This window comes from Mesoplodon bidens (assembly GCF_964165515.1).
Source record: "Mesoplodon bidens genome assembly, chromosome: 6".
NCBI lineage: Eukaryota > Metazoa > Chordata > Mammalia > Artiodactyla > Ziphiidae > Mesoplodon > Mesoplodon bidens.
Genome location: NC_138162.1, coordinates 30,918,928 through 30,933,647, shown reverse-complemented (window position 1 = coordinate 30,933,647; position 14,720 = coordinate 30,918,928). Strand labels below are relative to the sequence as shown.

Here is a 14,720-nt window from a genome sequence, read left to right as displayed (position 1 = left end):
TGATCCTATCCAGTCAAAATGAACTTTGAAAAACCTCTTAAATTATCCATAAAGTATAGTACTGTATATATGTTTTATATGTAAAATCCTATATCACTATTTTTCTAATTCTTCCTTTTCCGTGGCTCTCAGATTAATTTCATCTTCCATGATATTTGTAGAGTCATCAACGCCCACTTACCTGGCTACTTAAACAATGACTTTCATAGCTCTTTCTTTTTCCTAGTCATCTCCCAGGGATGTGCAGAGGATACATCTTCCTCTATCGGTGGTGAATAAACCCTTGAAAGCATTCAACCTTCCTTATATATTGGCTTTTAGGCTTGATGGCATCTATTACCTGCTTAAGTTAATACATCTACAAAACGATACCCTGTATATTTTAGAAAACGGTAGGACTCGGAATGACAAGTTGAAAGAGAAGGAGGGAAATTTTTAAATGATTCTAGGTTTCCAGCTTGAGCAACTGGTTTAACGGTGGTGCTATTTTCTGAGAGGAGAAGGACCGGGGAAGAACAGGTGTAGGTGTAACGTAATTCGTTGACCTGATTCCCTATATTTGGATATTTAGGTTGGTTGTGATATCTTATAACTAGGAACAGTACTCTGGTTTATGGCAAAATCTTTTCACACATCCTTAATTTCTAAACACTCTATTTTTGGGTTAAAGGATGTGCACATTCTTTAGATTTTTAATACACATTGCCAAATAAGTTCTAAAAGAGCTGTTTCCTCACACTGTTAATATTAGGGCATATTTTGAATACTGAGGTTCTCAGTACGCTCCCTCTTTTTCTTTCCTTTTCTCCTTACCACTTTTCCTTTGTTCATTCAATAACTAAACTTTTATCAAGTACCTACTATATCCCACACAGGGCCTGAGATAAATCTAGCTTTGTTCCTTGTTGGGGGCTGCGAGGTGACTGGGAGAGGAAGAGCTATAGAAGACGCTAGAGTTTTGAATTGGATGACTTGGATATCCCACCCACAAACTTCTTTCTCTCTGGATAGCAGTCCAAATTAGTTAAAATTCCTTCTTCATTTAGGTTGGTGATGCCACTCAGAATTTGGAAGAAAAAAATATTTACCTTTGAGCAGACTGTGAATAGGACACGGAGACCAGGCTTTCCCCCAAAGAACTGTAACTTAGAAGGTATCATTTTCCAATGAGCTTTTAAAATATTATGCAAATTTTACACTTTAGCCAATGGCCACATCACTTCTCCAGGCTTTGAGGCAGGGTTGCCCTAGCCAGGGGTCTGTCTCCTGGGAGCTGACAGAGAAGGATGGAGGAGACCAGAGGTCAGGGCGGGAGTTCCCAGCATGAGGCCTCTTTGTGCACACTAGGGCCAACTCCCAATGTCTTGATCTGAGAGTATATCCCATACTACTTGGTTTGAACACCTGAGTGGCTAGATTTAACTATGACCTATGACCAGGCACCGGTGGACTTCCTTATTGTTGTAATTCAGATAGGAGTGTCCAACCCAACAACAATATCTTTTCTCAACTGGCACTTAGTGAAAGACTTCATTCAGCACACATAACACCATATTTATTACCAGTCATTGGAGACTTAGGCCCCTTGAAAGGCTGGAAAATAATGACAGTGTACCTATGTGTCCAAGGAATTAAAAGGAGATTCCTGGAGTATTGTGAACCTAACACAAGCCTTGATCATGAGTACCACTGATCTCTTTTTAAACATGGGCTATTAGAAAATCCCTGTAATCCAGAGCTCTAACACTTACTTAAGTAACTTGCTAGAGGCTCTTTGACGTCTAGTAAGCTACCTAAGTCTCTGAGTCATTGTGTTCCCATCTTTAAAATGGAAACACCATTCTAGTCTTATGATTCTTGTAAGCATTTAAGGAGATAATGCACCTAAAGCCCATAGTAGCTTTCACTTAGTGTTTAGTAAGTGGTGGCTCTTTCTGGAACAGTGTACACCATCATACCACATCTGAGTCATAAAATATTAATGCATTTTATTAATCAGACCATCTATTTGAAAGCCAGAGGAACCATTTCCAGGTATTGTTTTGTAATGAAAAATAGAGTAAAATGATTTTTAAAAGAATTAACAACTGCCTTTTAAAAATATACGATGTGGTTAAATCTTCGGAACTCTAGATATTTATTAGTTTATTCCATATTTGCTGAACGCTTTTTATTTACCAAAATTATGCTATATATCTGTGTCTTTCTGAATGGGCTCTTGCAATTCTTTTCTCAGTAGGATACTGAAGCAATACAACAGCAGATCAATCTAGACCAACCTACTCAAACAGGCATTGCACTGACTATAATCAACTCAACATTCTGGCACTTTGCAGACTTCCTCACTTTGGAAGAAAAGAAAGAGATATCTAAAAAGGGAATACATGCTCTTCAGGGGAAGGAAAGAGTCTTTCTAATTCTCTCTCTCATACCCCACCGTGCACACATGTCTCCAGGACATATTAAAGAATGTTGTGATAACTTTAATTTTTGAATCCCAATAGGAGGCCAACATTTCTTAATAAAAGTTACAGACGACCATGACTTTTATTTAACCAAGTGCTTTAACTTCCTCCCTCTTCCTAGGAATCTAACAAGGAGTAAAATAGGGCATTTAGTCTCTCCCCTCTCATCTTGCCAAAATGTTGGAGGTACTGCAGGCAACAGGGCATATTCCACTAGGATCAGGGGATCCTGGATGGGAAGGGCTCTGGTGAAGGCGGCATTTGTCCTAAATAATGGCAGACAAAAGAGACCTCTGATAAAATGATAGACAGGCTGTCAAATAACACAGGCACCAGCTGTTCCAGAAGACAGAGCAGGGAGCCTGTGGAGAGTTCAAGGCAGCAGACCCTGCTCTCTAACCATCAGGGCAGCCAGCATGGGAACACGATGCCTTCTAAGAGGATTCTCAACCAGTTAGAAGATAGGAATTAACTAAATTAACTTCTACTAATAATTAGCAGTTGGCTGTACCTGCAAGTTAGGAGATCCAGAGCAATCCGGAAGCTTCCTGCAGTATAGGATGTTCAAGTCTTCTAAATGCCACATTGGGACAGATCACCCGTCCAAAGGCTTTTTCTCCTGACTTGTGTATTTGCTGATATTCCCTTTGTAAAACTACAATGCAAATACAATTTTCTTCCCTACTCTTTGAGCTTATTAAAAGCAAAATAAAAATTACTTTGGGAAGAGCTTCAAGATGGCGGAAGAGTAAGACGTGGAGATCACCTTCCTCCCCACAAATACATCAGAAATACATCTACAGGTGGAACAACTCCTACAGAACGCCTACTGAACGCTGGCAGAAGACCTCAGACCTCCCAAAAGGCAAGAAACTCCCCACGTACCTGGGTAGGGCAAAAGAAAAAAGAAAAAACAGAGACACAGAATAGGGACAGGACCTGCACCAGTGGGAGGGAGCCGTGAAGGAGGAAAGGTTTCCACACACTAGGAAGCCCCTTCACGGGCGGAGACGGCGGGTGGCAGAGCGGGGAAGCTTCGAAGCCGCGGAGGAGAACGCAGCAACAGGGGTGCGGAGGGAGAAGCGGAGAGATTCCCGCACAGAGGATCGGGGCTGACCAGCACTCACCAGCTCGAGAGGCTTGTCTGCTCACGCGCCAGGGCGGGCGGGGCTGGGAGCTGAGGCTCGGGCTTCGGTCGGAGCGCAGGGAGAGGACTGGGGCTGGCGGCGTGAACACAGCCTGAAGGGGCTAGTGCTCCACGGCTAGCCGGGAGGGCGTCCGGGAGAAGTCTGGAGATGCCGAAGAGACAGGAGACTTTTTCTTCCCTCTTTGTTTTCTGGTGCGCGAGGAGAGGGGATTCAAAGCGCCGCTTAAAGGAGCTCCAGAGACGGGCGCAAGCCGCGGATATCAGCGCGGACCCCAGAGACGGGCATGGGACGCTAAGGCTGCTGCTGCAGCCACCAAGAAGCCCGTGTGCAAGCACAGGTCACTCTCCACACCTCTCCTCCCGGAAGCCTGTGCAGCCCGCCACTGCCAGGGTCCCCTGATCCAGGGACAACTTCCCGGGGAGAAAGCACGGCGCGCCTCAGGCTGGTGCAATGTCACGCCGGCCTCTGCCGCCGCAGGCTCGCCCCACATTCCGTACCCCTCCCTTCCCCCGGCCTGAGTGAGCCAGAGCCCCCGAATCAGCTGCTCCTTTAACCCCATTCTGTCTGAGCGAAGAACAGACGCACTCAGGCGACCTACACGCAGAGGCGGGGCCAAATCCAAAGCTGAGCCCCGGGAGCTGTGAGAACAAAGAAGAGAACGGGAAATCTCACTGTGCAGCCTCAGGAGCAGCGGATTAAAGCTCCACAATCAACTTGATGTACCTGCATCTGTGGAATACCTGAATAGACAACGAATCATCCCAAATTGAGGAGGTGGACTTTGGGAGCAAAGATATATCATTTTTTCCCGTTTTTCTCTTTTTGTGAGTGTGTATGTGTATGCTTCTGTGTGTGATTTTGTCTGTATAGCTTTGCTTTCACCATTTGTCCTAGGGTTCTGTCCATCCGTTTTTTCTTGTTTGTTTGTTTTTACTTAAAATTTTTTTCTTCATAATTATTTTTTATTTTAATTACTTTATTTTACTTTATTTAATTTTATCCTCTTTCTTTCCATTTTTTCTCCCTTTTATTCTGAGCCGTGTGGATGAAAGGCTCTTGGTGCTCCAGCCAGGAGTCAGTGCCATGCCTCTGAGGTGGGAGAGCCAAGTTCAGGACACTGGTCCACAAGAGACCTCCCAGCTCCACGTAATATCAAACGGCGAAAATCTCCCACAGATCTCCATCTCAACGCCAAGACCCAGCTTCACTCAATGATCAGCAAGCTACAGTGTGGACACCCTATGCCAAACAACTAGCAAGACAGGAACACAGCCCCATCCATTAGCAGAGAGGCTGCCTAAAATCATGATAAGGCCACAGACATCCCAAAACACACAACCAGACGTGGACCTGCCCACCAGAAAGACAAGATCCAGTCTCATCCACCAGAACACAGGCACTAGTCCCCTCCACCAGGAAGCCTACACAACCCACTGAACCAACTTTAGCCACTGGGGACAGAAACCAAAAACAATGGGAACTACGAACCTGCAGCCTGTGAAAAGGAGACCCCAAACACAGTAAGTTAAGCAAAATGAGAAGACAGAAAAACACACAGCAGATGAAGGAGGAAGGTAAAAGCCCACCAGACCTAATAAATGAAGAGGAAATAGGCAGTCTACCTGAAAAGAATTCAGAATAATGATAGCAAAGATGATCCAAAATTTTGGAAATAGAATACAGAAAATAAAAGAAACGTTTAACAAGGACCTAGAAGAACTAAAGAGAAAACAAACAATGATGAACAACACAATAAATGAAATTAAAAATTCTCTAGAAGGGATCAATAGCAGAATAACTGAGGCAGAAGAACGGATAAGTGACCTGGAAGATAAAATAGTGGAAATAACTACTGCAGAGCACGATAAAGAAAAAAGAATGAAAAGAACTGAAGAGTCTCAGAGACCTCTGAGAAAACATTAAACACACCAACATTCGAATTATAGGGGTCCCAGAAGAAGAAGAGAAAAAGAAAGGGACTGAGAAAATATTTGATGAGATTATAGTTGAAAACTTCCCTAATATGGGAAAGGAAATAGTTAATCAAGTCCAGGAAGCACAGAGAGTCCCATACAGGATAAGTCCAAGGAGAAACACGCCAAGACACATATTAATCAAACTATCAAAAATTAAATACAAAGAAAACATATTAAAAGCAGCAAGGGAAAAACAACAAATAACACACAAGGGAATCCCCATAAGGTTAACAGCTGATGTTTCAGCAGAAACTCTGCAAGCCAGAAGGCACTGGCAGGATATATTTAAAGTGATGAAGGAGAAAAACCTACAACCAAGATTACTCTACCCAGCAAGGATCTCATTCAGATTTGATGGGGAAATTAAAACCTTTACAGACAAGCAAAAGCTAAGAGAGTTCAGCACCACCAAACCAGCTTTACAACAAATGCTAAAGGAACTTCTTTAGGCAGGAAACACAAGAGAAAGAAAAGACCTACAATAACAAGCCCAAACCAATTAAGAAAATGGGAATAGGAACATACATATCGATAATTACCTTAAATGTAAATGGATTAAATGCTCCCACCAAAAGACACAGACTCATTGAATGGATACAAAAACAAGACCGTACACATGCTGTCTAGAAGAGACCCACTTCAGACCTAGGGACACATACAGACTGAAAGTGAGGGGATGGAAAAAGCTATTCCATGCAAATGGAAATCAAAAGAAAGCTGGAGTAGCAATTCTCATATCAGACAAAATAGACTTTAAAATAAAGCCTATTACAAGAGACAAAGAAGGACACTACATAATGATCAAGGGATCGATCCAAGAAGAAGATATAACAATTGTAAATATTTATGCACCCCACATAGGAGCACCTCAATACATAAGGCAAATACTAACAGCCATAAAAGGGGAAATCGACAGTAACACAACCACAGTACGGGACATTAACACCCCACTTTCACCAATGGACAGATCATCCAAAATGAAAATAAATAAGAAAACACAAGCTTTAAATGCTACATTAAACAAGATGGTCTTAATTGATATTTATAGGACATTCCATCCAAAAACAACAGAATACACATTCTTCTCAAGTGCTCATGGAACATTCTCGAGGATAGATCATATCTTAGGTCACAAATCAAGCCTTGGTAAATTTAAGAAAATTGAAATTGTATCAAGTATCTTTTCTGATCAAAACGCTATGAGACTAGATATCAATTACAGGAAAAGATCTGTAAAAAATACAAACACATGGAGACTAAACAATACACTACTTAATAACCAAGTGATCACTGAAGAAATCAGAGAAGAAATAAAAAAAATACCTAGAAACAAATGACAATGGAGACACGAAGACCCAAAACCTATGGGACGCAGCAAAAGCAGTTCTAAGAGGGAAGTTTATAGCAATACAATCCTACCTTAAGAAACAGGAAACATCTCAAATAAACAACCTAACCTTGCACCTAAAGCAATTAGAGAAAGAAGAACAAAAAAAACCCAAAGTTAGCAGAAGGAAAGTAATCATAAAGATCAGATGAGAAATAAATGAAAAAGAAATGAAGGAAATGATAGCAAAGATCAGTAAAACTAAAAGCTGGTTCTTTGAGAAGATAAACAAAATTGATAAACCGTTAGCCAGACTGATCAAGAAAAAGAGGGAGAAGACTCAAATCAATAGAATTAGAAATGAAAAAGGAGAAGTAACAACTGACACTGCAGAAATACAAAGGATCATGAGAGATTACTACAAGCAACTATATGCTAATAAAATGGACAACCTGGAAGAAATGGACAAATTCATAGAAATGCACAACCTGCTGAGACTGAACCAGGAAGAAATAGAAAATATGAACAGACCAATGACAAGTACTGAAATTGAAACTGTGATTAAAAATCTTCCAACAAACAAAAGCCCAGGACCAGATGGCTTCACAGGCAAATTCTATCAAACATTTAGAGAAGAGCTAACACCCATCCTTCTCAAACTCTTCCAAAATATAGCAGAGGGAGGAACACTCCCACTCATTCTACGAGGCCACCATCACCCTGATACCAAAAACAGACAAAGATGTCACAAAAAAGAAAACTACAGGCCAATATCACTGATGAACATAGATGCAAAAATCCTCAATAAAATACTAGCAAACAGAATCCAACAGCACATTAAAAGGATCATACATTATGATCAAGTGGGGTTTATTCCAGGAATGCAAGGATTCTTCAATATACGCAAATCAATCAATGTGATACACCATATTAACAAATTGAAGGCGAAAAACCATATGATCATCTCAATAGATGTAGAGAAAGCTTTTGACAAAACTTAACACCCATTTATGATAAAAACCCTGCAGAAAGTAGGCATAGAGGGAACTTTCCTCAACATAATAAAGGCCATATATGACAAACCCACAGCCAGCATCGTCCTCAATGGTGAAAAACTGATACCATTTCCACTAAGATCAGGAACAAGACAAGGTTGCCCACTCTCACCACTCTTATTCAACCTAGTTTTGGAAGTTTTAGCCACAGCAATCAGAGAAGAAAAATAAGTAAAAGGAATATAAATTGGAAAAGAAGAAGTAAAACTGTCACTGTTTGCATGACATGATACTATACATAGAGAATCCTAAAGATGCTACCAGAAAACTACTAGAGCTAATCAATGAATTTGGTAAAGTAGCAGGATACAAAATTAATGCACAGAAATCTCTGGTATTCCTATACACTAATGATGAAAAATCTGAAAGAGAACTTAAGAAAACATTCCCATTTACCATTGCAAGAAAAAGAATAAAATATCTAGGAATAAACCTACCTAAGGAGACAAAAGACCTGTATGCAGAAAATTATAAGGCACTGATGAAAGAAATTAAAGATGGTACAAAGAGATGGAGAGATATACCATGTTCTTGGATTGGAAGAATCAACATTGTGAAAATGACTCTACTACCCAAAGCAATCTACAGATTTAATGCAATCCCTATCAAACTACCACTGGCATTTTTCACAGAACTAGAACAAAAAATTTCACAATTTGTATGGAAACACAAAAGACCCCGAATAGCCAAAGCAATCTTGAGAATGAAAAATGGAGCTGGAGGAATCAGACTCCCTGACTTCAGAGTATACTACAAACCTACAGTAATCAAGACAGTATGGTACTGGCACAGAGACAGAAATATAGATCAATGGAACAGGATAGAAAGCCCAGAGATAAACCCACGCACATATGGTGACCTTATCTTTGATAGAGGAGGCAAGAACATAAAGTGGAGAAAAGACAGCCTCTTCAATAAGTGGTGCTGGGAAAACTGGACACCCCCACGTAAAAGAATGAAATTAGAACACTCCCTAACACCATACACAAAAATAAACTCAAAATGGATTAAAGACCTAAATGTAAGGCTTGACGCTATAAAACTCTTAGAGGAAAACATAGGCAGAACACTCTATGACATAAATCACAGCAAGATTCTTTTTGATCCACCTCCTAGAGAAATGAAAATAAAAACAAAAATAAACAAGTGGGACCTAATGAAACTTAAAAGCTTTTGCACAGGAAAGGAAACCATAAACAAGACCAAAAGACAACCCTCAGAATGGGAGAAAATATTTGAAAATGAAGCAACTGACAAAGGATTAATCTCCAAAATTTACAAGCAGCTCATGCAGCTCAATGTCAAAAAAACAAACAACCCAATCCAAAAATGGGCAGAAGACCTAAATAGACATTTCTCCAAAGAAGATATACAGACTGCTAAGAAACACATGAAAGAATGCTCAACATCATTAATCATTAGAGAAATGCAAATCAAAACTACAATGAGATATCATCTCACACCAGTCAGAATGGCCATCATCAAAAAATCTAGAAACACTAAATGCTGGAGGAGGTGTGGAGAAAGGGGAACCCTCTTGCACTGTTGGTGGGAATGTAAATTGATACAGCCACTATGGAGAACAGTATGGAGGTTTCTTAAAAAACTAAAAATAGAACTACCATCGGACCCAGCCATCCACTACTGGGCATATACCCTGAGAAAACCATAATTCAAAAAGAGTCATGTAGCAAAATGTTCATTGCAGCTCTATTTACAATAGCCAGGACATGGAAGCAACCTAAGTGTCCATCAACAGATCAATGGATAAAGAAGATGTGGTACATATACACAGTGGAATATTACTCAGCCATAAAAGGAAACGAAATTGAGTTATTTGTAGTGAGGTGATGGACCTAGAGTCTGACATATAGAGTGAAGTAAGTCAGAAAGAGAAAAACAAATACCATATGCTAACACATATATGGAGTCTACAAAAAAAAAAAAAAAAAGGTCATGAAGAACCTAGGGGCAGGACGGGATAAAGACACAGACCTACTAGAGCATGGACTTGAGGATATGGGGAGGGGGAAGGGTAAGCTGTGACAAAGTGAGAGAGTGCCATGGACATATATACACTACCAAACGTAAAATAGATAGTTAGTGGGAAGCAGCCGCATAGCACAGGGAGATCAGCTCGGTGGTTTGTAACCACCTAGAGGGGTGGGATAGGGAGGGTGGGAGGGCGGGAGACACAAGAGGGAAGAGATATGGGAACATATGTAAATGTATAACTGATTCACTTTGTTATAAAGCAGAAACTAACATACCACTGTAAAGCAATTATACTCCAATAAAGATGTTAAAAAAATTACTTTGAACATACTTTAAAATCCTTCAAATACAACCCAATAGAAAAATGGACAAAAGGCTTAAACAGACATTTCTCCAAAGAAGTTATATGGATGGCCAACAGGCACGTGAAAAGATGCTCAACATCGCTAATAATTAGAGAAATGCATATCAAAACTACAATGAGGTACCACTTCACACCGATCAGAATGACCATCATTAAAAAGTCTACAAATAATAAATGGTGGAAAGGGGGTGGAGAAAAGAGAACCCTCTTACTCTTTTGGTGGGAATGTAAGTTCGTGTAGCCATTATGGAAAACAGTGTAGAGGTTTGTCAAAAAACTAAAAATAGGGTTGCCATATGATTCAGCAATTCCACTCCTGACCATATACCCAGACAAAACTATAATTCAAAAAGGTACACACACCACTATATTCAGAGCAGCACTATTTACAATAGTCAAGTCATGGAAACAACCTAAATGTCCATCGACAGAGGAATGGATAAAGAAGATGTGGTACATATATACAATGGAATACTACTCAGCCATAAAAAAGAATGAAATAATGCCATTTGCAGCAACATAGATGCACCTAGAGATCATCATACTAAACGAAGTAAGTCAGAAAGAGAAAGACAAATACCATATGATATTACTTATAACTGGAATCTAAAACACGACACAAGTGAACATATCTACGAAGTAGAAACAGACTCACAGACATAGAGAATAGACTTGTGGTTGCCAAGGGGAAGAGGAGATAGGGAAGGGAAGGACTGGGAGTTGGGATTAACAGATGCAAACTATTATGTATAGGATGGATAAACAACAAGGCCCTACTGTATAGCACAGGGAACTATATTCAATATCCTCTGATAAACCATAATGGAAAAGAATATGATGGACATATATATGTATAACTGAGTCACTTTGCTGTACAGCAGAAATTAACACATTATAAATCAACTATGCTTCCATAAATTTTTTTTAAAAATCAGTTTTAAAAACTCCTTCAAGTACAAATAAAGCAGGGTAATGTTTCAGCATCATCATTATCTCCCCACATCAGTCACCAGCTCTGTCTTGCAGCCACCCTTGGACAGACATTTATACCAGCGCTACTCAAAGTACAAAAGCTGTGCAAACTAGCATGTTTCTCACCAGAAGTTTCTATGCTAACACAAGGGTTCTTCAGCTTGTGAGTCTTTTTCTTTGGTGGCTTTTCAATCTTTTGTCATTTGGCTCTATTTTGACTGTCATGTTCACTGCCATACTGTGTTTAGTCACAATTTGCCAATTTCTCGGCATTTCCAGGACATTAAGAGTGGATGAGTACAACAGAACAGAATATGAGCGATGGGAACTGTCCCTGAAATACTGTCCCTTTAAGTCAAAGATTACCTTTGGACCAGATCTTTGAGGGTAATGTTCTTTAGGCTGTTGACTTGGCCGATGAGTAAGAAACCTTGGTCTGCTAGGTAATATCTACCAATAGGAAAGTCATACTTCAGCATGAGTGGCTAAGAGACACTCTCCTGATTTGGGGTTGGGCCAGTCAGGCACCAGTCTGCTTATCTGTGCAGATGGGGGCAGCCCCGCCCACAGGTCAGGAGAGCCTGTCTTCGGGCAGGGTTGTGGTCCTTGTCCTGTGGTGAGCAAATATTGACAGAACTGGATTCCTCTTGGAACTGCAAGGAGGGTGGGTGGCTGGTTAATGACCGTCAGACTCCATACTTCAAAGAGCTCAAAATCTTTTTGTTTTGTTTTTGTTTTTAATTTTGGCCACCCCGTGCAGCTTGCGGGATCTCAGTTCCCTGAGCCCAGGCAATGGCAGTGAACGCGACGAGTCCTTACCTCTAGACAGAGAGATTGGGACAGAAAATCTGTAAGCTAAGAAAAGGTCTCTAATTTAATTAACCCGTTTCAGAGGTAAACTCCATAGAACAGCACAGAACAGCAGGAACTAATGGCCACTTACCAGTGTTGCAGTCTGAAGGCTGTGTGCTTCCTGGTCTTTTGATGACTCACTGGTATCAAGGGAAGGATAGAAAAAAAAGGGGGGGGGGAAGCTAACATTTACTAAGGTCCTGCTGTGTGTTGGGCACTGCTCTCAGGTATTCTATACATATTTTTTCTCACTCAATCCTCAAGAGAAGGTATTATTAGCTCCCTTTGCCAGGTAGAGAAAGAGGAAAAGTTAAGTGACTTGCCAACATAATGGGGTGGGAGGTGGGGCAGGGAAAGACAAGATTCAAATTCAAATCTTTTGGATTTCAAATTCCATGTTTTTTTCCTAGACTATGCCAAGTGAGTAAGGCTATGCATGGCGTGGCTGAAGACCAAGCAGAAGGGAGGCGGAAGAAACAAAGAGATTGTGTTTGTCCATCTTTCTTGATTGTGTAGCATGGCCCCAAGGTAAGCACCTCCTCCTGTTGTCAAAAGCAACATGCAAATATATCCATTATCACTTATTATATGTTCAAGGTGAAAAATTGTGCACAAAATAATGAATTGGTTTATTTCCTGCCTCAGGCTCTGAATATAAACCAGAGCTCAGCTTTTGGCCCTGTTAAGGACACCTGTGGGGTTTCCCGGGGTCTGTGTGATGGGCACTGCTGCATATGTGGCCCTATTAGCACAGGAAGAGGAGGCAGTGCAGAAGCTCCAAAATAAAGGGCATGGAGAGCCTGCTCTGACTAATAGCTACACTAAACAAACAAAGAAACAAACCAAAAACCTCCCCCCACCAAACCTCTCTTATAGCACACAAGCCAAACCTAATTACCAGAATGCTAAAAGTCTTTTCAAATGGACTGGGGCTTTTCTGCATGTTGAATATGCATGAAATTCTCAACTACTAGATATAATTTTTTTTTTTAATTATTTATTTGGCTGCACTGGGTCTTAGTTGTGGCATGTGGGATCTAGTTCAATCCCCGACCAGGGACTGAACCCAGGCCCCTGCACTGGGAGCGTGGAGTCTTAACCACTGGACCACCAGGGAACTTTAATCAGGAATTTGGACTCAGTTAAATTTGTTGACCATCAGATAAAAAGGAGGTGCTCTGCTTTGTGTATTGCTATTCCAATGGAATAAACAATCTGATAAAAAGCACATCTTAAATTTAAGCTCTTCAGTGGTTAGTCACAACCTACAGGGTGAAATCTAACCTTGGCAAGTGGGGGAGGTTTGGCCTGACTCCTTGGCCCCATCACCTGCCACTGACTTCCACTGACTTCACACTTTATAAGGGCAAATTATTTGGAGGTTACCCCTTTCCTGTGACATTCACCCCGGATGCCATTTCACACCTCTGTGTTTCAGCACATACCAGTCTCTCTTCTGGGAGCTTGGGACCTGGTAATGTCCATATAGGATCTGGAAGAACGAATCTTTCCCACATCTCACCTTCCTTGACTCCAACTCTTCCTCTCACTGCTTCTCCACATCACACACACTTCCACTGTAGGGACCACGCCTGCGCCCTCTCCATCCCTGAGCCCCAAGTTCTCTGAGAGGGTGGCTGGCATAAGTAGGTGCTCAGTAAAAAGAAGGAACCAAGATATCATGAAACAATTTTTTTTTAAATCTTGCCTGGAGTCATCAATGAGAGATAAAAGCTGGCTTTTCACTTTTCCTCTAAAACAACCACAAAGAATAAGTTCCCCAGCCAAAGAGTTCAGTAAATCCTTTCAGAGGAAATCCAAGAGTTGGTAATGTTTCAAGTAAATGTGAAATAAGAATATTTGTTCTAAGAAACATGTAAGATAATTGAAGGATAATTTTCAAATATATATTGATCCTACTTGAAGCTAGTGAAAAGAAGATACAAATATAAAAGCATATCCCCTAGATACCTGGGGCTTTGGGTATATTAAACATCGCTGTTAGAATTCAGAACTAAAATGCAGCACCTTCAGTATCTGGGCCCCTTAAGAGAAAACCCCTGTGTATCAATAGTTTGAGGGGTTGAGCCTTTGCTAATTATTACTCTCAACCAGGAGGTGTCGTCAGAGACCAGCGCGTTTGCTATGGCTGCCTTCTTGAGGCTGATCACCCAAATCCTGCTCCAGGTGGAATTACTGCCGTCTCCTAAGATCCTATCCCTCTGTGGAAGCTTCAGCTGGAACAGGCAGTATACACACCTGCAGTTCTCAAAGTGTATTATACAGGAGAATCACTGGGGGGTGGCGGGGGGGGGCGGGGGGATGCTAAAATGCGGACTCCTGAGCTGCAGCTGTGGAGATTCTGATTCAATAGGTCTGGAGTGGGGCCCGGGGGTAATTTTCATCTTAAGCACCATCTTCTTCTCCCTCCAACCTCCCACTGTGAAGCGCTTTGAGAAACACTGATCTGCACCTACATAGACTGTACAATATCATCTCACAGCCTCAACTCAGAGACAGGCTGGAAGGGGACTCATTTGTTCACTCATTCGTCAAACACCTACTG

At 41.1% G+C, this 14,720-nt stretch overlaps 1 protein-coding gene and 1 long non-coding RNA gene across 2 annotated transcripts in view; one reads left to right on the top strand and one right to left on the bottom strand.

Moving 5' to 3' along the window:
- The window catches only part of SLC44A1 (solute carrier family 44 member 1), a 207,384-nt gene that overhangs the window by 11,713 nt on the left and 180,951 nt on the right, over nt 1–14,720 (bottom strand). The gene's annotated exons all lie outside the window — the stretch shown is intronic.
- Nucleotides 11,974–14,444, top strand: LOC308619542. The gene is made up of 3 exons (XR_014016206.1): nt 11,974–12,167; nt 12,565–12,682; nt 14,270–14,444. It is a non-coding gene; the product is annotated as an uncharacterized lncRNA (long non-coding RNA).